Source organism: Leuciscus leuciscus (genome assembly GCF_965113295.1).
Source record: "Leuciscus leuciscus genome assembly, chromosome: 12".
NCBI lineage: Eukaryota > Metazoa > Chordata > Actinopteri > Cypriniformes > Leuciscidae > Leuciscus > Leuciscus leuciscus.
This window is the reverse complement of record NC_138736.1, coordinates 43,071,358-43,097,947: the sequence shown is the minus strand read 5'-3', so window position 1 is coordinate 43,097,947 and position 26,590 is coordinate 43,071,358. Positions and strand designations below refer to the sequence as shown.

General features: G+C 36.6%; 2 protein-coding genes and 1 long non-coding RNA gene across 3 annotated transcripts in view; 2 read left to right on the top strand and 1 right to left on the bottom strand.

The window, feature by feature from the left end:
• The window catches only part of LOC309511386 (uncharacterized protein), a 256,220-nt gene that overhangs the window by 82,463 nt on the left and 147,167 nt on the right, over positions 1–26,590 (bottom strand). The window lies entirely within an intron of this gene.
• Positions 1–26,590, top strand: part of LOC309511360 (uncharacterized protein) — a 211,325-nt gene that overhangs the window by 115,872 nt on the left and 68,863 nt on the right. The gene's annotated exons all lie outside the window — the stretch shown is intronic.
• Positions 206–6,647, top strand: LOC309510389. Its single transcript, XR_014210344.1, has 3 exons — positions 206–1,031; positions 2,576–2,677; positions 6,416–6,647. It is a non-coding gene; the product is annotated as an uncharacterized lncRNA (long non-coding RNA).

The following is a 26,590-nucleotide window of genomic DNA, read 5'->3' as shown; positions in this document are numbered from 1 at the left end:
TCTTTATAAAACGTTCTTCTAATGTTACAAATTAACAAAATTATAACATTTTATTTGCAACATTTTGAGAATATTTTGGGAATGTTGTTAAAGTTAATGTTTGTACAATGATCTCAAAATAACATTGTCCCAATGTTTCATGATAACAAAAGAAGAACATTCTTCTTGCAACATTGAGCATATTTTGGGAATGTTGCTAAAGTTAAATTTTGTACAATGATCTCAAAATATCATTGTCCCAATGTTTCATGATAACAAAAGAAGAACATTCTACTTGCAACATTTTGAGGATATTTTGGGAATGTTGTTAAAGTTAAAGTTTGTACAATGATCTCAATATAACATTGTCCCAATGTTTCATAAAAACAAAAGAAGAACATTCTCTCTGTCACATTAGGAAAATGTTTTGAGGATATCATTGAGAGATGAGATGTTGAATGTTCTTTATAAAACGTTTTTCTAATGTGACGAGTTAACACAATTAGAACATTCTACTTGCAACATTTTGAAAAAAATTAAATAAATCTCAGCATATAGGAGCTTTACAATGAGTGAACTGAGAACATTGTGTCTTTATACATAACATAAATGTCCTTTAAAAATGAAATTATTTTCAAACCTGTATGACTTGCTTCTGTGAAACACAAGAATGTTGGTAATAAAACAACATTGGAACCCATTTTATGGAAAAAAACAAGATAACTTTTTAGGACATGTTCCCAGGGTCCTTTGCTAAATTAACCATGGTTTTTATTATAGCAAAGTGTAGAAACAATGTTTTTATGGTGGATTGATTACAATAATTTATTACCATTTAGTTAGTGTAGCAAAACCATGGTTAATGTTAGAAAGGGTTCTCCAGATTTATATAGCCTAACACTTAAGGAAAACATAAAAAATGGTCCTATGTCACCCAGATCAATAGTCTGTTAACACACATTAACACACTTTTTACATTTTCTTAAGATCAAGCATTGGACCAATGTTTACGGAGCAGAACAGGCACCAACAGAGAAACAAGTCCATCACTAGTAAGTATCCACTGCATTTTATAAAACCGTAGTCAATTTTAAAGGCACAATGCACTCCAAAATAAAAATGATCTCTTTTTTTCTCCCTCGTGCCAGATTTATATCTGACTTTCTTTCCACAGAGATTTTTAGAAAAAATTATCATTAAAGAGAATCATATAAAGAGAAATGTGGGAGGAGCTTGAATTTATTGCCTAGCCCTGTTTGTTTGAACCGCGAGAGCCATCAAAGCTTATGCTACTCCTACGTCATACATCGACAAGAGCCTTTTATAGTCTACACGTCGGACGCAAGCAACTTGCAGTTTTGCCCCCACCAACAACGCATAGTATTGCATACAATGGTGTGTCGCGTATCAAAAACTGGGACGACACATTTTGCTACTCATAGACGCATATGGCGGCCGAAGTGTAGCGATGCGTAGCCTTGCAGGCGCGTATGCGTATCGATGCGTTGACTATGTAACTCTTTTGGCGTAATTTGACTTGCATATGGATGTCTGCTGGAAGCTAGTTATTTAAGTTGATAAAGTTATAAATATGGTAGGGCTGGGGGAATTAACACATTAATCTTTGCGATTAATTTGAGATGCATAACGAGTTAAAAAAAAAAAACGCAATTAACGCAGCACTTTTTTTGCCTCGTTTTAATGACTTCCTGTTGCGGAAAAGGCTGCAAAATATGCCGTCCCGCCCCGCCGTGTTCGGCGATCAGGTTTTATTCTCGCGCAGCTTTCATGAGCGGGTCTTTTTCGCGCCGCGCTCTCCATTCCGTGTGTGTCGGCGCATTGACACACACACAACACTGAGCAAACATTGAGCTCTTTGCTCAATGTTCTGCTCCGTGTTTGCGCTGCGCGTTCTGCTCTGTCGTTAACGGCCCAAACGCTCCAATCATGTACCGATTATGCACTGGAAAAGCAAAGTCAAATAACGTGAATTTTCTCAATAGTAGACTTCTGTGAAATAGCCCTACTGAGCTGGTATAGTCATGCTGACAACAATGGTAGAATGACCTGCTCTGCATGCTCTTGTAATAATAGCTTTGTAGGACTATGTTTTATTTTGATAATTAGTAAAATTGTTAAATTGATTATGTTGATTGATTATTGAAAAAGAATAATATATTGATATATTGATGTTTAATATTATTTTAATACAGGGCTATTTTCTGTTCCTTTTTTCCTGTGTTGTTTAATTAGGTTATTCTAAGTTTAAATATTGATGATTACAAGCTTGGGGGAAATGCAATTAATTGCATTTAATTACAGCAAATTGTGTAAATAATCAGTTACTTTTTTTTAATCGATTCCCAGCCCTAAAATATGGATATGTTTCTTACATGAATGCATCACTTCGCTTCACCTTTCGCCTTTATTAACCTGCCAGAGCCGTGTGGAGTACTTTTATCATGGATGGATGCATTTTTATGGACTTGTCAAAAAAATCCCACAAGGAGCTACAGAATAAGAAATCTTTGAAGTCCACTTTTTTACTGTTTGTTTCCATCAGTAAAATTACAGTTTTTTTTGTTTTTTTTCTCAGAATTGTGAGGCAGGAACACACAATTGCAAGAAAATATCAGAATTGTGAGCTGTCTTTTTTACTCCCCTCAGAATTCACCCTTCGAGGGAGTTTGATTGACAGGTATTTCTTTTTTACATTTCTATTTTACAAAAATTATTTTTTTTTCTACAAAAATTACACAAATTAAACGTTGAGACTTTGTTTCATATCAAAAGTAACCTGCTCTGTCTTGTCTCGGCGTTTAGACGTTTCAGCGTTTTTTCTTTGATCCGCAATGTATTTTTCATTGCGTGACAACATGATGTGTGGCGTGAGAGCACCATGGCTTGTTGGACATAGCAACAGTAACTAAAGGGGGCGGGTCTTTGCAAATTGCATTAACCATGGCTGCCTGTTAATTATCACTGGACTACTTCACTCTCGCATCTCCCAAAAGTTTTTTTTTGTTTGTTTTCTTGATTCCATTTTAATGGTTTAATTAAATTGCTATAACCAATTATTTAAAATGTAATGATTTAAGCAACTTTCTTCAAAGGTTAATCCAAACTTTTATTTGACGGATTGCCGTGTAGACCTTTGAGTTTCTCTGTGTTTTATGATATGATGATAGTTTTTCTCAAATGAAGCTAAAATGCTGCTGAAGTGACTCTCAGAGCGGCTGTACACACTAAAAAAAAATGGTTCTTCAGCGGTTCTTCAGGGGTTCTTTGCGTGGTTAAGGTGCTATATAGCACCACTACCATTTAAAGAACCTGTTAAGCCCAGTTTGGTTCTTCAGCGGTTCTTTAGCGGTTCTTTGGGGTGGTTAAGGTGCTATATGGCACCATTACCATACAAAAAACCTGTTAAGCACCTACAGTTATTTAAAGGCTCTCTTAGTCTCTTAGTTTAGTTGGTGATAAGATTAGAAAAACGACATTAAAATATAGTGATTTTCCTGAATACAAGTCCCGCCTATATATATTCCAGGGCCCCCACACAAGACTTTTTGACCACAGAAAAAATTTGTGTGGATGTGAAGTCAGATATATAGCCTACTGAAATTATGTCACAAACTTCAATAAAAAGCTATATTCATATATTAACTGCTTTTTGTTATTTGTGTAGGCCTAGTCAAATAATTAGGCTAAACAAATGAGTGACGAGAGAAGTTATGTTTAAAAACTTGTTTAAATTTATACTTACACAATTTGAAAATGTGTCAAGAACTTCTTGTTGAATTCTGTCATTTTGAAAGTAAAAAAAAAAAAATCATAATAAATAAATATATAATTAAATAAAAACGTACGCGCTGATTAGTGTGCACTGTGCATGTCAGGTGCACGTGAGCCTCAAAGAAAATTAAGTGCCATATAGTACCAAAAGAGGTTCCCCTATTATTACGAGCCAAAGAACCACTGTTGGGTACTGTTGAGCACCATTTTTGTTGAAGCAATTATAAACAACCAAGGTGCTATATGGCACCTCTTATGGTTCTACATAGCACCATTTGACAAAGGTGCTGTATAGCACCTTTAAAGATAGGTGCTATATGGCACTTAAAGTGGTTCCCCTATGATTACAAGCCAATGAACCACTTTTAGTGCTATTTAGCACCATTTTTGTTTAGAGTGTATGAAGTGCGTTAATGTGCTCATATAGAAAAGACAGCAAAAACAAAATAAGCCAGAATTGCTTTTTTTTCTCAGGTTTTACTAATTTATCCTGTGATTCTGACTTTCAAACAGCCAATTGCGAGTTTATATCTCGCACTTCTGAGAAAAAAAAGTTTGAATTGTGAGTCGCAATTACCTTTTTTAAAAATTGTATTCCATGGCGGAAACAAGCTTTCATATGCACAGACAGTAGCTCACATTTAACATGCAGATTGTGCGCACACAGAAACCTACTGGAGCACAGAAGGTTAGTGTCAACACTGTGCTGTGATTTCTCAATAAGAAACTGCGTAGAAACAGAAGTTATAGCACATATTTTTTTCTGCTTTTGAAGTAACTAAAACTTACAGCTTAGCTAATAGCAAAGAGACGATACACAGGTATGATTAAGTCACACTAGAAATTGTTCCATCGCCAATGCATTCAAATGCAGTACTACTTTATCTGTATCTGATTTAAAACAAGCAGAAATCTGTAAGAAATGTAACAATCCATAGACAATATAACTGATGAAAATGAGCTGTTCGTGAGCAGAGCAGAGCAAAAGCATCGTGGGCAATGCTGTGACATGCTGCCAGTGGTGGACGAAGTTAAAGTAACTTGAGTTAAAGTAAAGATACTCAAGGTAAAATATTACTCAAGTAAAAGTAGAAGTGCTGCCTTTAAACATTCACTTGAGTAAAAGTAAAAAAGTATTTGCCTTCAAATGTACTTAAGTATCCAAGTACTATGATTTTTTTATTGCTATAATGTCCTATTATAATTTGTCACAAGACTCTTGCTTAACTCAGTCTACGTGAAGACTCTGTCACTCTTGGCACATCAATCTATTAATAAAATGACATTAATTAGTCTATATATATATATTTTTTTTTTTTTTGAATTGAATACATTTTCTGTGTGTTTAATTTTGGACGGAAGGGGACTGATCCCATAAGGTATAATACATTTACAGTATTTACTGTACATATTTTTCACAAGCGTCTATGGTCATAATTATAAACATCCTAATGTTATGATACATTCACATAAACCTGCACAATGCCATTGAATATATATACACACTACATTATGGGAGCAGCCAATTTCCCTACAAAATTAAACACCAAAACGTATTAATGCAGTGTTTCTGCTACTCCTCAGAAAAAAAATGCTATTATATGCAAGTAATTTTAGTGTCAAGGTAATAAGCAATGTTCATTATGCGTCAGTATTTACCGATAATTGCTGCAATAATAGCTGCTGCTCTCTGCCCCGCTTAAAATTATTGGCAACACAAATTGTTTGGAACTATTGAGAGCTACACGAATCACGTGACCGCGCGGCGGCGAGATCACAGTAGGCTTGTTCGACTTGAAACGGCACACTGCACAGACCAATCGATGAATGACATTAAAATACCGCAAGAGCGATTAGAGAGTAGACGGCTCTGTATGCTTTTCAATCGCTCTCGCGATTTCGCTCTATACTTTGATGTCATAAACTGATCGGTCTGTGCAGCGCCGATTCAAGTCGAACAAGCCGTGTGTGTCGCAACCTCTTATATACTGTCTATGGTCGCAACTCTCATATTTAACGGCTCTGGTTCGCGCTTAGTAGATACCACCAAGGCAAGTTCAAAACAAAGCGCGCACGTTGTAGGCTACTGTGATTGGTGGCTCGTTTGACCAGTTCAGTTTTTATCCACTCATAAATAAAAAGGAACGACTGATTTTGAAAATGTAGTAGAGTAAAAAGTAAGATATTTGACTTTGAAATGTAGTGGAGTTAAAGTAAAAGTCTTCCCAAATTTAAGTACTTCAGTAAAGTACAGATACGCAAAAAAGCTACTTAAGTACAGTAACGAATTACATTTACTTCGTTACTGTCCACCACTGCATGCTGCAGCTGTGCTCAAGGTGACCTGAGTTCGAGGTTCACACTTCTCAAGCCAAGTTTGTAGTTTTTCACATAATTTAGCCTCTAGTTGTGTTATTAACATGTATATAATGGATTAAGTATAGGTTTTAAATTACAAAAACAAAATAGATACTCATAAGGTATCATATTTATACTTTTAAATAAACTAATCTAATTAATTTCTGATTAATAATTAGGCTGGCTAATTTTGAAAGTTTTCAAAGTCAATATTGCTTGTGATCTTAATATGTAATAAGTATTTGTATTATTTTTGTTTACACTGTTGCATGATCTTCTTTTATAGGCTATGAGGAAAAACTCTACCATGCACACAGAGAATGGAGCTTAATTCTGCTAACTGGGAGAGCAGCTGAAAAACAAGAAGAGAAGAACAGTAGAACACCTATTAATGCAGATGACTTTATTATTTTTCTGCAAGAACAAAGACAACCAAAGACTGATGATGAGCGCTCTGAGCAAACAGCAGTCAAGACGTGTGATTGCACATTGGACTTTACTGAGTTCTTCATGCAATGTTGGGCATCTACTGTACGCAGAACTTCTAATAATTTGTGGATGCCATTCATAATCCTGTTAGATTTTTGTTTTATTTTAGAGATTAATAAAATTGTATGTTTTAACAGTGTTATAGCTAAGCATTTTTTATGTTTAAGAGAACATTTTGGGAACAAAAATAAAAGCACCCCCTGAAAACTTTCTAAGAACGTTAGAGAATAATGTTGTAAGAATGTTACACCTAAACATTTTAATAATGTTTTTAAATAATGTTATCCAAACATTTAAAAGAACATTCTGGGAACAAAAATAAAACTATCCGCTTACAACATTATAAGAACGTTAGAGAATAATGTTATAAGAATGTTATTACTATACATTTTAAAAATGTTTTAAAAAAAATGTTCTCTATACATTTAAAAAAACCTTCTGGGAACAAAAATAAAACTACCCGCTGAAAACGTTCTATGAACGTTAGAGAATAATGTTATAAGAACGTTATTACTAAACATTTTTATAATGTTTTTAAAAAATTGTTATCCGAACATTTATAAGAACATTCTGGGAACAAAAATAAAACTACACGTTAAAAACATTATAAGAACGTTAGAGAATAATGTTATAAAAATGTTACTACTAAACATTTAAGAATGTTTTTAGAAAATGTTCTCTAAACATTTAAAGAAATTCTGGGAACAAAACTAAAACTACCCGCTGAAAACGTTTTAAGAACGTTAGAGAATAATGTTATAAGAATGTTATCGCTAAACATTTTAAAAATGTTTTTAAAGAATGTTCTCCAAACTTTTAAAAGAACATTCTAAGAACAAAACTAAAACTAGCCGCTGAAAACATTTATAGAACAATACATGCTAATGTTCTTAGAACATTTTTAGAACAAAAAAAATCTAGCTGGGCTGATGATCATAATCTGCACGATGATTGACTCAGTAATTCAGGGGCATCTTTGCTGAACATATGATAAACAGTGTGATGTTAATAGTGCTCAAATATTCATCTGATGCTTTTCATTGCTGGAAACATTAGATTAGAAGTAATATTATCAACATACAATATTATATCATACATGGAACTATAATTTTAATGAATAGAATTATTATTTTTTCTAATTTATATTGATATGCTATATAAAATATTATTGTAGCACTTTACAATAAGGTTTCATGTGTTAACATTAGTTAAATAACAGCTAATCCAGTCCTCGTGACCCACTGCTCTGCACATTTTGTATGTCTCTCTTATCTGACACACTCAGTTCAGTTCATGGAGTCTCTCCTAATGAGCTGATGATCTGGTTCAGGTGTGTTAAATAAGGGAGACGTACAAAATGTGCAGAGCGCTGGGTCACGAGGACTGGAGTTGAGAACCACTGCAATAAAGCATTTATTAATCTCAGTTCATGTTAATTTCAACATTTACTAATAAGTTGTATTTGTTTAAATCAGGTAATGCACTGTGAACATGAACAAACAGTTGATTATTAACAAATATTAATGCTGTAAAATATATTGTTGATCGTTAGTTCATGGTAACTAATGCATTAGTGAATATTAAGAACTAAGACCTTATTGTAAAGTATTATTTTCTTAAATTGTAATATGATTGTTATGATCACCAGCTGGAGAGCCCTTGGGAGCCACTAGAGGGCGCTCCACATCAGACTATTATTATTATATTATATCATGGTGAAGTCTTGTCTAGAGTAACACTGCAGTTCTGCATCTCCTCGTTTCCTGGATCTTGTTTTTTTATCCTTTGTCTTTCTTGGTTTCCTCTGTTTTTGTTTGGACTGTTTACCAGGTGTTTATGACCTTTTGCCTGTTTTCAGTTGTGGATTACCCTTTACGACCGCTAGGGGTCAACAGCCACAACAGGAAAAGGGACGAGAGTCACACCACCAGAGAGATAAATAACATGAGCTTTATTTACCAAAGCGTCAGGGGCAGACAAGGCCAAAAAAAAAAAAAAAATCTTCTTTTAGAACTAAATGACCTCAAACAAAAGATAAAGAAACAAAAGTACAGTTTAGCTTACCTCACTCACTGTAAAAAAAAATTACATCCCCAAGTCAAAAATTTGAAGTGACCGATAACATCTAAATTTTTTAATTAGTCTGACGTATTATTTCTCATTGAGCCAATGTTAACAGACTATTGCAACAAGAATTTTACTTGGGCCAATTGAAAAATGTAGATGTTATCGGTCACTTGAAATTTTTGATTTGGGAGGGTTAGAATTTTATTTACAGTGCTCCCTTAACCATAAACAAAGTGAAAAAAAGATGCAAATAAATTGCCGTCAAACCCCCTACATCCCTTAATGTGGTGAAAATGTATATACAAGAATATTTACAGTCTCAGGTCGACAAGTTCGAGTCGGAATCCAAGGCGTAGTCAATCAGGAGAATATCAGAAGTAGGATTACAATCAACAAACACTCACAGTTTCACTAAACACTAACAATCTCTCTGGCACGACACTCTTACTCCAATAAATGATTAGGAAAAAGCTGCATTTGGATCCTCAACCTTCGTGTTTCAGAGCAGTTCGTTACAATTATTATATAAGTGATTATTTAAAGATTTTACATTCAACAGAAACAGCTTCAGCTATTTATTTACATTATACATTTCATGACAAACTGAAAGTAAAAATTCAGACATTATTAATACATTCACTCGCTTTTATCCTGGTATCTGTAAATCAGTTCAGAATGGATCATACAGAAACATGCTCAAATAATGACTATGGAAATGGAAATTCCGAAAAAAATATAATAAATGACAGGGGTGAAAACTCAATGTTCATATATGCTACTAGAAACTAAACACAAATTTGCTGCCTTTATTTCGTCCTCCGCATATGAGTTTAATAAAGCCTGGACCTCGGCAGAAAAACACCCAAACTCCCTAGTTCCTGATAAGAGTTCCTGCGGTGGAAAGGGTATGCAGAACCAGCATTACCTAATGTTGCTTTTGGCTAGTGTGATGTTTGTTTTGTGAGTGACTTCATATTGTTTCACTGGTCATTTATTACATTTCCACCTTCCTCTGAGCAGATCTTGAGAGTGTACACAACATATTCATAAACCTCGCAAAGACGCTGTTTAGTTTCACATTCCTAATTCACCATTCACCTCTTTGCCTTGATAAAGATCCTACATCAACAAACCCAGAGCTCTTTGCGGGAACCAGGTCTTGAATCAGGAGGGACAGACAGACAGCTATTAATAAACACCTGAACTTTAAATTAAATTCAGTTGAAAAGGATAGAAACGGCAGATTTTTGCTTGTAGATTGTGAAATAAATAGAAACAAGATATCCTTAGTGAATATATATGGGCCCAATTATGATGACCCGTAACATTATGAAGCTGGCTACAATTGGGGGTCAATGTGTTGTGGGTGGAGACATTAGCTTAGTCTTAAACCCTCTTTTGGATCGATCATTACCCAAAACATCTTCACTATCAATGGCGGCAACAGCACTAAACCAAGGTATGAAAGACATAGGCATAATTGACGTGTGGCGAAATCTTTATCCAATCCAGAGGGATTTCTCTTTCTTTTCACCTATGCATAATACACACTCTAGAATTGACATGTTCCTGGTGCCACTAGGTATGATAGCCACAGTGATAGAATGCTCATATTTAGCAGCTACCTTCTCAGATCATAATCCCATCAAACTCTCCTGGTTGGTTGATACTCCACAGCCCACAACTCGCAAGTGGAGATTTAAAAATTACATGTTGAAACTATCCCTAGGAGCATAGAATTGGACCAACCAAATTGCCTATCACAGTTTTTGGCAAGTGAATCAAGTGATGTGACACATCCTATTGACCCTGTTCACATTTCTGGGTTTCTCAGAAGTGTAAGGCATCATAGTTGAGTAAACTTCTATAGCAGTGAATGAAAGACTACATTAAATATATTTTTTTTGTGTTACAATTTGCTCAAATAGCAAAAAAAAAAAAAAAAAACGCCACAACAGCGTTTTCACAACTTTCAAAAAGAGTAAGAAAATAGATAATGGCAGTCGGAAGAGAGAAAGTTGTCAACTTTGTCACAGCCGCGCTATTAGAAACACCCTCACAGCAGCGTTAACTAGTTTTTGTGTAATATAATACAAATATAGTGGTATATGCGTAATTATCTTTTATTGTGACAGTATGTGGCAACATGTTTGTTAAAAGCGCATCTTCTGCACTAAACAATGATATTGCAATATTCTAGACTCTTACATGTATCTAACGCCACACTTACACTACAGAAGACTGTAAGAAAAAATATATTTTTGTATTTTCAAATTACAGATGACTTGTATTTTAATTAAATACTTTTTTCACAGCAGTATTTTGTATTTTATTTATATACATTTGATGAGTAAGTATTTGTTATTTGTAATTACAGTAAATACTTTTTGATGTATTTGTGCCCATCTCTGGTTAAAGGTTGTCAGAAGAACTGCTCCTGCTACATAGGATGCCGTTGCCAGGGGTTGTAGTCGGACACAGCATGCTGAAACACTAGAGAGCAGCGACAGCAGCAGCGACTCTGAAAACAGCTAAACATTGTATAAACATTATTACAGGAATTAGTTATCACCCTGAATTGTAATCTGTTTGTCTATTTGGTTTTTTTTTGGGTTTTTTTTTGGTACAAATTGCTACTCAATGTAACAGTTTTAATCAGTAAATACCTTTAAACCTACTCCACACATGACTCCTGTGTGTTTTAGTCTTTCAACATTTAGTTGTCAGTACCTTTGTCTCACACTCCAAACACCTGGATTGAACACTAACCAGCCTAACCCAAAATCCTCAAATCCTTTTTTTTTTTTTTTCAATAGAATAAATAAAGATATCCCACTTGTGAAAGAATATCAGAAATACTGGACATTGCAATACAAATAATAGATATTGCATAAATATGCAAACAATATACTGTACATACAGAAAACAGAGCAGTTAAGCAATTAACATCAGTTAATGGTAAACTTCTTTCTTGGATCTTGTTTGAATTGACAGGCTATTATAGGCTTGAAATTGAATTCCCTCTAAATGTGTTATGGGCCATGAGGACTGTCTGGTTAGTGAAAATGATCAAAATATGATTATATCTAGTAAAAGTTAACTTCACATGGTAATTTGTTTATTTTAACAACAACAAAGGGAAAAGAATGCTACCGATTACAAATGGAATGTTCAATTTTGCTTACCTATGAACTAAGAGGCATTGTTAACTCTTACATTCTAATTACATGTACAATCAAGGCATCAGATGAAAGCTTATCTTCCACTCTTTCTAAAGGTGTGCTCCTTTCGATTAAACCGTTTAAGCATGTTTGGGTGATTCCGGGGAGTTATAGCAGAATTTGAGGTAGCATTGGTTTTGACCCTAATTACAAGTTTCCAGCAGCTTGTTGACCGGGTTGTCCACCCAGGTTGTGATCCTCAGACATCATAGATTTCATTTTTATATGACAACCTTTTACAGCAGCCCATGTCTGATAACCCCCCTTTGCCCCCTGGGTATATGTTGGTATGAATAAAGGTGTAACAACCAGGAAAATACTGTGTAATTAAAACGAAATTACATTGTAACTTTCGCTAATTACAGTGTACCTATAAAGTACGTACGTGTAAGTATAGGGGAATAATATGTAAAGTTTTGTGAATAAAGGGGTAAGAAACAGGAAAATAACAAATTATTTAGGCAAATTATTTAGACTAAGTATTTTAGAATCTTACTTTTGGGAGCAATTTAGCGAGTACATACACTGCACCTTTTTGTAATAATAGTATAAAAATACATAAAGGCTTTTTTTTTAAATTACGGGGTACATATCAGTGCATTTATAAGGTAGGCTAATTTGTTATTATTGCAAAGGTGCACTGATTAAGTTTCCCCAGAGCCTCTGAAGGTGAAGTGAGTTTCCCCAGGTGTAGTTTAAATACACGTTTAACTTAAAGTTACATTTGTAATGAATGTATTGTATGCTAAAGACGATTCAGCATCAGCAAAAACAGCGAGTCTATTACGTTAGCCAAAATCAGCGGTCAAATCGCTCCCTCGTGATCTGTAAGAGCACTCTTCCCTTTGATTAGCCTAATTTTTATTTTAGTAAAGACAAAAACAGCTTAATAAAAAATATAAAATATTGTTTGTATCCATAACGTTTACTGATGGTCGCCGTTACGCCGACGTTACGTTAACACACAATACAGTGCCAGTTAGGAGATCGATCATTTGATTAGCTAAACAGTCCTATTACATCCAATTCCTCTCAGATATCACAGCAATGAAACCAGGTTACAACTGGGGGAAAAACAAATACAATAGGATTAAGTATGGCGTTAATAGTTGGGAGAAAATATGATGCGTAGCCTAATAATGATTAGATCTGCATTTGGTCTTAAAGAGGCAGCAGTCTAATAATCCTGCTGACGATTGCTCCATTAATGAGAATCAAATAACAAAAGGCAAAGAGAAAATCAGTCGCAGCTCTTGAATGATATAAGCTTTAATCTATGATCTATTTTTATCTATGATAAACTATGCAGTGTTATTTTATATCTGACTTTATAAGATGTCTTTTTAGCCCATATTACTCCTGAACAGATGTCAGTAGACATTACTGAAATTAAAGCACTGGGTATATAATTTGTATATTTGTTTAATTGTATACTTTTTTTTTGTTTGACCATGTGTTTGTACTTTGTTTTTGGCGTCCTGTCTGTCTATATAAAACACAAAAGCCTGCACGCTTCTGCATAACGTATGTTTTATTTGTTTTGTTAAAGCATTGCTTTTTCTTTTGCTATAGATATTTATTTTACATTTCAAAATATAAAACAATATTAACTGTGTTCTAAAATTTTTTTCCCCCTTTTTTTTTATATAACAAAAAGAACCGATAAGAATACCGTTAAAGTACCGGATCGATAAGGAGTATTGGTAAGAGTAGTAATAACGAATGATACCCATCCCTATTGGCAGCAACAAATTAAAAGTTATGGCCAATTTAACTGTGATTAAATTCAGTATATATACGTCTGCCATATTTTGCCACCCCTCAAAAATTCCTGCCCCCCTCTCGCCACCCCATAAATATTTTTCTAGATCCGCCCCTGATTCAAGCCGCCCCTATGAAGCCGACTCTCATGCACTCGCTGGTGACAGTTGGTCGGTAGCAAAAAGATGAGTAAATTATGAGAACATTTCTGGGTGTACTGTATTTTCTTTTAATACATAATACAGAATAGAAAAATACTCCTTCTTATGATTAGGCTAATCAGTGGAACGATAGAAAAAGAGGAGGACCAAGAGGAGGAGGAAGCCATGCAAGAGAAACAAAAAAGGACAAAACATGCTACTTTCTATCAGGACTTTAGTATTTGAAATGAAAAGTTGATTTTAAAAAAATAATAAAGAATAAGAAGTGTAATATGTTGTAAATCTGTTTTGAAATAAGTTCTTTTTCAAATAAAGGTTTTCCAAGTGATGTCAGATTGTGTGTGTGCATGTGCTTTTATTGTACTTACCCTGTAACTACATGAAACAAGAGGGTAAGAAGCACCACTTTAATTTACAGCCCGCAATGGTAAACTTACCCGGTAACTACATGGAATACTTACAGTCTAAATAATTTGCCTAAATAATTTGTTATTTTCCTGGTTGTTACCCCTTTATTCACAAAACTTTACATATTCCCCTATACTTACACGTACATACTTTATAGGTACACTGTAATTACCAAAAGTTACACTGTAATTTTGTTTTAATTATGCAGTATTTTCCTGGTTGTTAAACCTTTATTCCCAAGACTTTACGTATTGTTCCCCTATACTTACACGTAAGTACTTTATAGGTAAACTGTAATTACCGAAAGTTATAATGTACTTTCATTTTAATTACGCAGTACTTTCCGGGCTGTAATCTAAAGCGTTACCAAATGTGCCAATGTATCCACTGGTTGTGTCTTTTGTGTTCATCATGTGAAAAGGTTTGTGAGGGGGGAACCACAAGCAACATAACTTACCAGTTTTGGAAATGTTGTTTTGAATGTATTGCACCAGTGTGTTAGACTATGTTGTAGTGTGTGTGATTTTGAGGGCTTGTGTGTCCTGTCTGAGGGCAAAGTTTGGTTTTTCAGCAAGAGTGAATGGTTTTGAGTCTAGAGCTTCATTTTGACCTGAAAATAGGATGTTTGGGTAATTGGGTGAGACGTTATGGATTTGTGTTTACAGTTTTGAGAATATGAGGCATAGTTTCAAGAATCGTGTTTAAGCAATCAAGAAAAACTGTAATTTATAATAGCGGGGGTGTTCAAAGGAGCCGTTTTATTGGTTTAATTATATATGTCTGCTGTGCTGTCTTTTCTTCGAGACGTCTCTTTCTCAAGAACACGGGCTTACAGGCTCGGCACTTCCACTCGGGCTAGTTCCTCACTCTTTCTGAGAATCTGGGAAACAGGCATCTAGAGACACCAAAATGAAATGTACTGGTTTCAACAGAACAGACTCACCGGGAAATATGCCTTCAGTTTCCCTTAGGATTCTTTGAGATTGAAACTCCGGGCCGTCAGACGTTGGTTCCTCTTCCCTAAACACTTCGGAGTAGGGAGTCAGTCTTTGGAAACCAGGATGATCAGCCTCAAACGTTCTCAGGTCCAGACGGATCACATGCGGAATCTCACTGTCTGACACCAGCTTGTTGCTGGAATGATCTATTTAGTGGTGAGACTGTAATGAAACCAAACCCACTTGTCTTTGAAGAACTTTATTCTTGCAAGAAGGCCATTCACACACAGACTTCAGAGTTTTCACTGTGAAGGGCAGACTGCCTTTTTATCACTCGCTCACACCTCACTCTGCTGTTTTTACTGTTATGTTAGATCAGAAAGAAGACCTGTACCATACAAGGAGACAAAAACTCTCCTTCTCTAGACCCAAGAAGAGGAACTGTTTCTATGAAATGGCAGATGTTGAGTAGACATGGAACACCTTTTGTTGCAAAGACATCTTCAGCTCTCATATGGACACAGAACACAGTCGTTTTACACTAAACTAGATCGTCTGTTGTCATGTATGGAGGACGAGAAATGACTTAAGTATAAATGAATAAATAAATGAATAAATACATAAATGCAGAATTAAATGAATAAATAAATGTAGAAATACATAAATAAATGAAGAAATAAATATAGAAATACATAAATAGATCAATGAATAAACAAATAATGAATTAAATGCTGAAATAAATAAGTAAATAAATGCAGAAAAACATAATTGAATGAATGAATAAATAAATAAATAAATAAATGATTAAATTCTGAAATAAATAAATGCAGATATGCATGGCTACATGTTTTCTTCATTTATTTATTTTTACATTAGCTTACATTACCAGCTTCACATGCGCTCAGAAACGGAGAGAAACATGGGACGTCCACCTTAACCTTCGCATGTGATCGAGGCACACCTCCTTTAGACACACACACACACACACACCGCTGGAGATATAGCTCATTTATCTGGAGTGTGTGAGAGAACAGTTCGTCGGAGGATGGCACAGCATGGGATAAGGTCATAATAACATTCTGTCAACTGTACGTTTTGATGACCGATTTGACACTCATGTTTGTTTAGTGAACTTAAATTATTGTAACTTTTCGAAATCTTCTCCATAGTTACCTATTCTTAATCTATTAATCATAACATCAAATGCATGTTTAACTCTGCATAAACCAAAGGATTCTTCTTTTGTTGATGTTGTGTGCTTTAATGGTCCTAAATAAACAGAGGTGAACTCGACTTGTAGATTTTTTACAGAGTGATATCTTTGAAAACAAAATAGCAACATATGGGCCTGTGAAAAAAAAAAAAAGAAAAGAAAAAAAAAAAAGATTTTTTTGTATTGCCCATATACTTTTGTTATAGATTTTACACCACAAGACTGATATTACATCGACATACTATCAAGGTCTTGTACATTTGTTGGTGAACTCACACTGCCTCATGCCATATGTCTGAAGTAAGCAGTGCTCGAACTAAAGACATCCAGGAGCCCTATCAGGGCATTTCCATTGTAGATTTAGTGGGGTCCCTCAGATATTTTTAAGACGATAATGATAAATTTGATTAATAAAAAATCTCATTGTGAAGACTTCCATAAGACTTGATTAAATTTGAGCACTGGACAGGCCCAGGGTGGGTAATGTTAGTTACATTAGGCCACATAGCCCGTCTTTTCCAAAACGTTTTCTCAGGTAGGCTACCGCGGCACCGCCTACCGATACCGATAGCTGGGCCGGTCCTACCATAACGGTACGCGTCAGGGAGGATGGATGGGAGGAAGAGGCCAGGAGGGGCTGAAAAAGCCAGGTTGAAAAAAAGAAAGGCATTGGAGGAGGATGCTGCCAAAAATGTGCCAAGCTTACAGATTTATTTTCAAGAGGACAAACACAAGTGGCAACAGGTAAAGAGAGATAGGTCTAGTAATGATTAGCATTAGCAATGCTGCAACGAAATTATTTGGCTAATACCGTTGTAGCGTTGTCGACATATTCACAAGCAAAATATTACATATAATTAAAATATTAGCCTTTTTGTATCACCCAATACATGGCGATTCATAGACTTTACAAATATTATGCAATTTAATATTGATAACAAAACTCAAGCTTGATCTGTGTATGCAGTAAAATTACCTCTTAATAATTTTGTTGTAGCTTCTGAGCAGCAGGTAAGCCAGTCCCCTGCTGAAAATGAGGAGGCCATGATGACTACAGGGACAGGTAGAGAGGATATCAGAGTAAATAATATGAATTAAAGTTATTTAACCCTCAGGTTGTGTTCAAAACCCTATAACACCGTCACCTTTTGTGTTCCCGGTCAAAAATTAATAAATAAATTGTGGAATAGTGGAATATTTTTTTGCTAACTTCTCAGCTTAAGTGAATTATTATTTAACCTTTACATTATTTGTTGAACCATGGTATTAATAAAAACTACACAATAGTAAGAGCTGAACAGTTGCTTCATTTATCCAATTTGGAAAAAGTGCTAATTTGGAATTCCACCATGGAAAAAGAGGGCCGGTCTTGGGCCTGAAACTCCCGGGCTGAAAAGTGGCCCCACTCCGGCCCTGGCACTGGATGAATGGCAACACATGAAATGTGCTTACACATATGATGTTTTACCAATGTAAGGCAACACCTCATCCATTCATCACTATGAGCTTCGACACGTGACAGAGGAAACTCTTCTCCACAAGAGACGCATCTCTGAGGTGGACCAGCCGGCTCTCTACTGCAGTCTGGATGACATATCTAGAGGAGATGAGTTCAACATTTAACACAACACTGATGTGACTGAACTTACAGGCTCTAGATTTAGGTTTCTCTGAAGTGGTCGAATGAAAATGGTGGCATGACCAATCTGGGTTTGTGTGTCTCTCAAGTGTCTGATGTGGTAGCCCTCACTGGACATCAGGTGACTTCGAGTGGTTCCAGACATTTTGAGTAATTCGGAGCCACCACCTTGTCTGAGTTTTGGAAACTCAGCAAAAAGGAATTCTTTGAATTCATGTGGACTTGACTGACTTCCTGAAACAGCTGGTGAGAAAATCATATGGCGAGAACAGTGTAAAAACAAGAAGAAGAAAAAACTTAGTACAAAAAAAATCTACATCACCAGCAATAGTGCATGTTAGATAACATATCAGATTCCCACAGTTCTTTGTTTTAATATTATAATTTTTTAATGTGCATGGGCTACAGTTATAGTTAGTGATGCACCAAAATGAAAATTCTGGGCAGAAACAAAAATTACTTTATTTTTTTCTTCAATTTGATTGTATTCAGCATCTGCCGCATGACAGTCCATGAGCTACAGTACTGGAAATGACATCATCAGTATAGAATTGTGTAAAGAATTGTGCTATAGAAGGTGGGCGGATTCAGCGGAGGAGTGCAGACGTGTGTTCGTGAGCTCTCGGTGGAGGTACCTAGCATCTGCCTTTATCCTGATTTAACCTCTCATCACTTTTATTTGTTTGCAAGAGGCAAAGCCATTAAGAACACTTTTGTATGGCAAGCTACAATTTTCGACATAAAAAGCGAAAGAAAACTACAACTCAAATTTCGCGACACCTGCACGCTGTAACCACAAGAAACATGACGGACGGGGAAAAGGAAACATCCTTCAGCAAACTTCTCGACGCTATTCAAGAAACTAAAGACGACCTCACAAAGCATATTGACAAGAAAACAGCCGACATACAAACAACATTAACGAAAATGAATGTTGTTTAACCCTCTGGGGTCTGAGGTGTTTTTGGGGTCCTTGAGATGTTCTGACATGCTCTGACATTTGTGCTTATTTCAGTTGCTTATAAACATATTAATGGCAAAGGTGTAAATTCACTCTATTTAACACAAACAGGACTACCATAATATGTGAGCCACATGTATGTACATGTTTTCATTTTTGAGAGAATAATGTTTATGCATGGTTATTGAAAAAACTAAAAATGAAAGTTTCTGAAATAAGGCCACAAAACACATACTAAATATGTGGCAATAAGACTTTTGACTAATGGATGTCGTCGCCTAGAGTTTTTCTTCAAAATGATGTGAAAATCATCCTGCCTAATCATTCACATAAAACGATACATTGATTTTAGTTTTGTGAAACACTTTTAGTTTGGAAAGCCAATATGCGGATGGGGCGTAAACGCTCCAACACCATCATGCATATTTAGTAGTTCACACCTGGTGAGACAATGCCCCCGCATACTTAATGAGCCATTCATTCAGGTGTGTCACCTATAGCTAACTTAAATATACAAGCTTCATAAAAACGATCATTCTAGAAGAAAATTTCAGATGGCATTTAGAGGCTTTTTATATATATACACACACATATATATATGCTTACACATACATATATATATATATATATATATATATATATATATATATATATATATATATATATGTATATATATACATATACACACTACCAAATTGGTTCACAGTTGGAAGCATCGCAATTTTTTTTATTTTTCCACAAATTGTGCTTGCAAATTGTATAATATCCAAGGTAAACATGTCTAGTAATTGTGCAGTTAATTCTCTATTGTACAGTAAAAACTTTATAATCTATTCAAAACTAGTCAACGTCTTTCAAAACTAAAGTATACATTTTATCATACGTATTTCAAAGTAAAGGATTCATTAGTTAGTTGATGACTTTATTTTTGACAAAACACATAGGCTACAGTATATATTCCTCATCTCAGTATAGCAATAGAGTTTGCTAAAAGCTGTTCATTCAATACAGCAGTATTTGAAAATCGATAATATTTTGTAAAATTACATTTATATTTGCATTTATGTCAAAACCTAGACACTTTTAAACATCAAAATGACATTTATTAATATGTATTCGTGTCAAAATGACATATAAACAGATTTTCCTATTCAATTTTGCATGGAAACGCTTCCAAGACGCTTGCGTGTCGCGTGAAAAATAGGCGTCGGTTCTATTTCTAGCATGCATGCGTTTTCCGCACGTCTCACGCAGGCAGTGTGCAAGCTCTAAACTGTTAACATGGGAGCCGAAATAAAAAAGGACACGCCACGCAGCTGAGTCGCTTTACACTGCACACGTGTGCGGTGCATTACGTCTGCGACAAGGTTTTATTACGTCCTCCACGCGGTGCCAACTCACACCAGGAGCATTTCAGAAGCGGAGCGACTGGATGCGCGAGACCACGGGATTTGCCTGTCCGACGTAGTTTTTCTTGATTTTTGGGTTTCTACCATACAGTCTATGGTTTCTACCAAGGATATTGGTGTGTAATACGTTAGGGAGTTTGCATAGGGTGTTTATTTTGAATTTGACAATGTTTTTTTTTACTTTTATTTTGTATTTCCGGTGCGACTTGGACGCGCGTCCATCAGAAATAGACTAGGCACCTATATTTAGCGAAGCGGCGTGGAGAGCCGCTTCTGGGAAGCTTCTGAAACGCGCCGCGTCACGGCCGGTGTAAACACAAGCATTGAGAATGGGCGCGATCAGCTCCGGTAGCCGTGTCGCAGCCGTAATGCGCCGCAGACGTGTGCGGTGTAAATGAGGGGTTACGCCACGCATCCAGTGTGTCACCGGCCTTATCCAGCTGATGTGGGCGTTTCACAGGTTTGTATGGATCGCCTCACATTTGCGTTTGAATAGCGCGCTGTCTCCGTGGGCGGAGTCACATTAAAACTTAATTAGCTGAGATGAGAACGACTGACATCTCTCTCTTTACATACATATTACATAAACTGTAAATATTTGTTTTTTATAAAAATTACTTAATTTAAAAGAAGAGAATTCAAGCTTCATGCCTGTGTGTCTGTATGCCTGTTTGACTGAGTATTCGCTGAGTTACACTTCACTGACGGAGAGTAGGCAGAACTCGCATCATGTTTATTTTTCTTTATTTGGCGAAAAGCACAACACTTTGTTTTTATTATGAGTATACACAAAAGAAATACACACTAAACAGGATCGATTGATGTATAACACAAGCATATAAGATAAAAATTAATATTTTTATTTTATTTAATTTTTTGCACTGATAAGGAAAAAAAAACGAGCCTATCGCGCCGGCGCGATAGCCGACCCCAGGGGGTTAAGAGAGTTACCTACCTAATGTGGCTTTACCAGGCAGGTTTTTACTGTAATGTTTTGGGGTTACGTATGGTTTCTCACTAAAACTCGAACTTCTACTTACACACATATCCAGATTACTCTCAGGTTCAGATTCAGTCTTATCATTATAACCTTGTTCGTTATTTCACTACCTCTAAACTCAATACAGGAATGTATCCAGACATCCTTAGAGCCGAATAGAATGACATGTATCCTTCTGAGACATTTATATAAAGAACTTATATTATGTGTAAATTAACATGTATATCTTGGAATATAAGAGGGGTCAACTCACCAATTAAGAGGAAGAAAATGTTGACATAATTAAAGAGGCAAAATGTAGACTTTGCCTTTATCCAAGAGAGTCACCTCACTGACTCTGAGCATTTAAAACTGCGCAGAGACTGGGTGGGTAATGTTTTCTACTCTTCCTACTCCTCAAAAGCAAGAGGTGTCGCCTTGCTCATTAATAAACACCTGAACTTTAAATTAAATTTAGTTGAAAAGGATAGAAACGGCAGATTTTTGCTTGTAGATTGTGAAATAAATAGAAACAAGATATCCTTAGTGAATATATATGGGCCCAATTATGATGACCCGTAACATTATGAAGCTGGCTACAATTGGGGGTCAATGTGTTGTGGGTGGAGACATTAGCTTAGTCTTAAACCCTCTTTTGGATCGATCATTACCCAAAACATCTTCACTATCAATGGCGGCAACAGCACTAAACCAAGGTATGAAAGACATAGGCATAATTGACGTGTGGCGAAATCTTTATCCAATCCAGAGGGATTTCTCTTTCTTTTCACCTATGCATAATACACACTCTAGAATTGACATGTTCCTGGTGCCACTAGGTATGATAGCCACAGTGATAGAATGCTCATATTTAGCAGCTACCTTCTCAGATCATAATCCCATCAAACTCTCCTGGTTGGTTGATACTCCACAGCCCACAACTCGCAAGTGGAGATTTAAAAATTACATGTTAAAAGACACAGGGCCCTATTTTAACGATCTGAAACGCAAGTGTCAAAGCGCAAAGCGCAAGTAACTTTGTGGGCGGGTCTCGGCGCTGTTGCTATTTTCCCGGCGGGATAAATGACTCTTGCGCCAGGCGCAAATCTAAAATGGGTTGGTCTGAAGTAGCTTCATTATTCATAGGTGTGGTTTGGGCGTAACGTGAAATAAACCAATCAGAGCGTCATCTCACATTCCCTTTAAGAGCAGATGCGCTTTTTCCATAGCGGATTGCTATTGTAACGGCGGATTTGCCAGGCGCGCGCCAGGAGCGGTTCACAGCCAAGGAGAGCAACGCTCTCGTCACGGCCGTAAAAGAGAGAAGTTACATTGAAATGGAGAAACCCACCCAAATTAACTTCGGTTAATTTGGGTAAATGTGTAAGCTAGATGTATGCTTTTATAATAAATTGTTTATCTATCTATCTATCTATCTATCTATCTATCTATCTATCTATCTATCTATCTATCGTAATAATGTATGATTTGCAAAAATGAAAACTGCTGCTTCTGTGTAGATGAGAGAATCAAAGTGCACGTTGTGCACACGCTACATTGATTATGGCCAAGCATGCGCCCTTAAAATAGCATATGAATAACATGCGCAACGCGCCACTGACTTTAAACTATTTTTTCCTGGTTAGTGGCGCAATTGTTTTCTAAACCTGCAAAATAGCAAGAAGGAACGTTTGCGCCGGAACACGCCTCCTCTTTGCGCTGAACCGCCCCCGGGAGCGCAAGTGTATTTCTTAGTTAACCGACGTGCTTCTGTGGAGGGAAAAGTCCGCTTTGCGCGGGTGCAAAATAGGAATGATACATGCGTCGGTGTACAAAGTCACTTGCGCTGGGTGCAAGATAGGGCCCCCTGAGTTATGAGACTAACCAAATTAGAAAGAGATATTCCAAGATGGCAGCTGAGCCACACCTATGTGTGGATCTCAGTGTTTGAGATCTCAAGATTTTAGTTTTTTTCTGTGATGTTTTATGTCTTTTAAACTCAAATGAGTATACTCTGAAGAAACAGGACATTCTCTTCCATACTGGGATTATTTTAATAGCGGATAAGGCTGAATTTTGAACTTAAAACCTGGACATTGACCACCTGATAGCCCTGCTTGCTTGCCACCACCTGGATGCCCTGCTAGCAGCCTGCTACAGGTAGTCCTGCTTGTTAATCTGCTGCAGCTAGCCCTGCAGCTAGTCACTACCTGCATGATATATTGCTAGCTTGCTGCTGGAATTACTGCTGCTAGCCTGCTGTCAGTAGTCCTGCTTGCTAGCCGCCTGTTGCTACCCTGCTACTGGTAGCTCTGCTGCTAGCCTGCTGTTGGTAGCCTTGCTTCATAGCCTGCTGCTGGTGGTTTTGCCTGCTAGCCATCACCTGGATGTTATGTTGCTAGCATTATAATACTGATGAGTTAACATCATTGTTTTATACTTCTTGTCAGAATGCACTGGACATTGTTGCCCCTTTCAGGACTATTCGTGCTAAGCCAAAATCTGAACCGTGGCTAAATGACATTACCCGTGCTGCTAGGCACGAGTGCAGGAGAGCGGAACGCCAGTGGAAAAAAGATAGGCTACGGGTTTCGTCTGAGATCTTGAAAGACAGCTTGTCTAAATATCAAAAAACTGTAAAAATGGAAAAGTCAAGGTATTTCTCAAATATCATCGCAAATAATTCTCACAAACCTCGTGTTCTGTTCAACACTATTAATTCTGTTTTAAATACATCTCAACAAATGACTTTGGAATTTTCCAAAGAAACATGTGAAAACTTTTTGCAGTTTTTTAATGACAAGATTGTGACTGTTAGAGCTAATATTGTTCACCCTTCTGCTGATATGTCTTCTTTCTCTGTATGTTCCTTTGTTTTTAATCAGTTTGAGCCAGTGTCTCTTTCTTGTTTAAAAGACATCATTGACAAAATGAATCCATCTGTTTGTCCCACAAACATTCTCCCCAGATTTCCTAAAAAAGGTTTTTGAAACCCTTGGCCCTACAATTCTATTGATTGTAAATAGTAGTCTCATTCATGGAGTTGTACCTCTACATTTTAAACACGCAATAGTGGAACCATTGATGAAAAAACCAAACCTGGATTCATCGGTTCTTGCTAATTTTAGGCCCATTTCGAAACTCCCGTTTCTTTCTAAAATATTGGGAAAAGTTGTTTTTAAACAATTACTGTCCTTTCTAGACTTGCATGGTTTGCAAGAAATTTATCAATCTGGTTTTAAATCACTTCACAGCACAGAAACGGCCCTGTTAAAAGTTTATAATGATTTATTATTGGCCACTGACACAGGTAACTATGCTGTTCTTATGCTGTTAGATCTTACTGCCGCTTTTGACACCTTAGATCACAATATACTGATCTCTCGTCTTGAGCATTGTGTTGGTGTAAAGGGTGCCGCATTACAATGGTTTAGATCTTATCTGGGTGAAAGAACTTTCTCGGTACGTCTTGGGGAATTTGTGTCTTCTACTGCATCTCTTGTATGTGGAGTCCCTCAGGGTTCCATTCTTGGACCCATTTTATTTTCTTTATATATATTACCTTTAGGGTCCATATTTAGGAAACATGGCATCTCGTTTCACTGTTATGCAGATGATTCGCAACTCTATCTGCCTTTGAAACGAAACAATGCAAACTCTATAGCACCTTTGTTGAGATGTCTTGAGGATATTAAAGCCTGGATGGCCTCCAATTTCTTAAAGTTCAATGAAGATAAATCTGAAATCATTTTGTTTCGACCTGGTGGTACCATCAATACCCCTGATGTAGATCTTAGCGACTTAAAGTCAAATGTGAAGCCCGTTGTAAAAAACCTAGGTGTTTTAATGGACGGTGACTTTAAACTAGATAAACAGATTAATTTGGTAGTTAAATCGTGTTTTTATCAGTTAAGGCAATTATCTAAAGTCAAGTCATTTGTATCTTTTACTGATTTTGAGAAGGTCATCCACGCTTTTATATCATCCCGCCTGGACTATTGTAATAGTCTCTATGTAGGCATTGGTGAGGCGTCTCTAACACGTTTGCAGAGGGTACAAAATGCGGTTGCACGTCTATTAACAAGGACACGCAAACAGGACCACATTACACCTATATTAGCTTCCCTTCACTGGTTGCCAGTTCGTTTTAGAATTGATTTTAAGATTTTACTTTTAGTTTTTAAATCATTAAATAACACTGCTCCTAAATACCTCTCAGATCTGTTACAGCCATATGTTCCATCCAGAGCACTTAGGTCTGCTGGGCAACTGCTTTTAGTCTCCCCCAATGCAAGATTAAAGAGCAGAGGTGACCGTGCCTTTGCAGTGGTGGCCCCGAAACTCTGGAATAATTTACCTTTGTACATTAGACAAGCACCTTCACTTGCTGTTTTTAAATTACATTTAAAAACATATTTTTATAGTACTGCATATAACACAGTATGAGAGTTACCTGTTAGGAGTTCTTTTTTAAGTGTGTGTTATAATTCATTATTGTATTTATTGCTTTTTTATTGTGTTTTTATTTATTTTATTTTATTCTTTTTAGTTTTACTGTTTATTTTATATTGTATAAACAGCACTTTGGTGAACACCTGCTGTTTTAAAAAGGTGCTCTATAAATAAACTTTGATTTGATTTGATTTGATTTGATTTGATTTGCTAGCCTGTTGCTGGCAGCTACCACCTGGATGCCCTGCTGCTAGCTGCCCTTGCTAGCTACCACCTGGATCCTGCTGCTAGCTGCCCTTGCTAGCTACCACCTGGATGCCCTGCTGCTAGCTCCACTTGCTAGCTACCACCTGGATGCCCTGCTGCTAGCTGCCCTTGCTAGCTACCACCTGGATGCCCTACTGCTAGCTGCCCTTGCTAGCTACCACCTGGATGCCCTGCTGTTAGCTGCCCTTGCTAGCTACCACCTGGATGCCCTGCTGTTAGCTGCCCTTGCTAGCTACCCTGCTGCTAGCTGCCCTTGCTAGCTACCACCTGGATGCCCTGCTGCTAGCTCCACTTGCTAGCTACCACCTGGATGCCCTGCTGCTAGCTCCACTTGCTAGCCACCTTCCGGATGCCCTGCTGCTACCTGGAATCCTCCCTGCTAGCCTCCATCCTATAGCCCTGACTTTTTGACTCCAAGCTACTGTTCACTCCTGTTAAGGCTGTCTTCAACTAAACCTGGTAACTTGACATCATGCATTTGTTTATTCTCTTCATA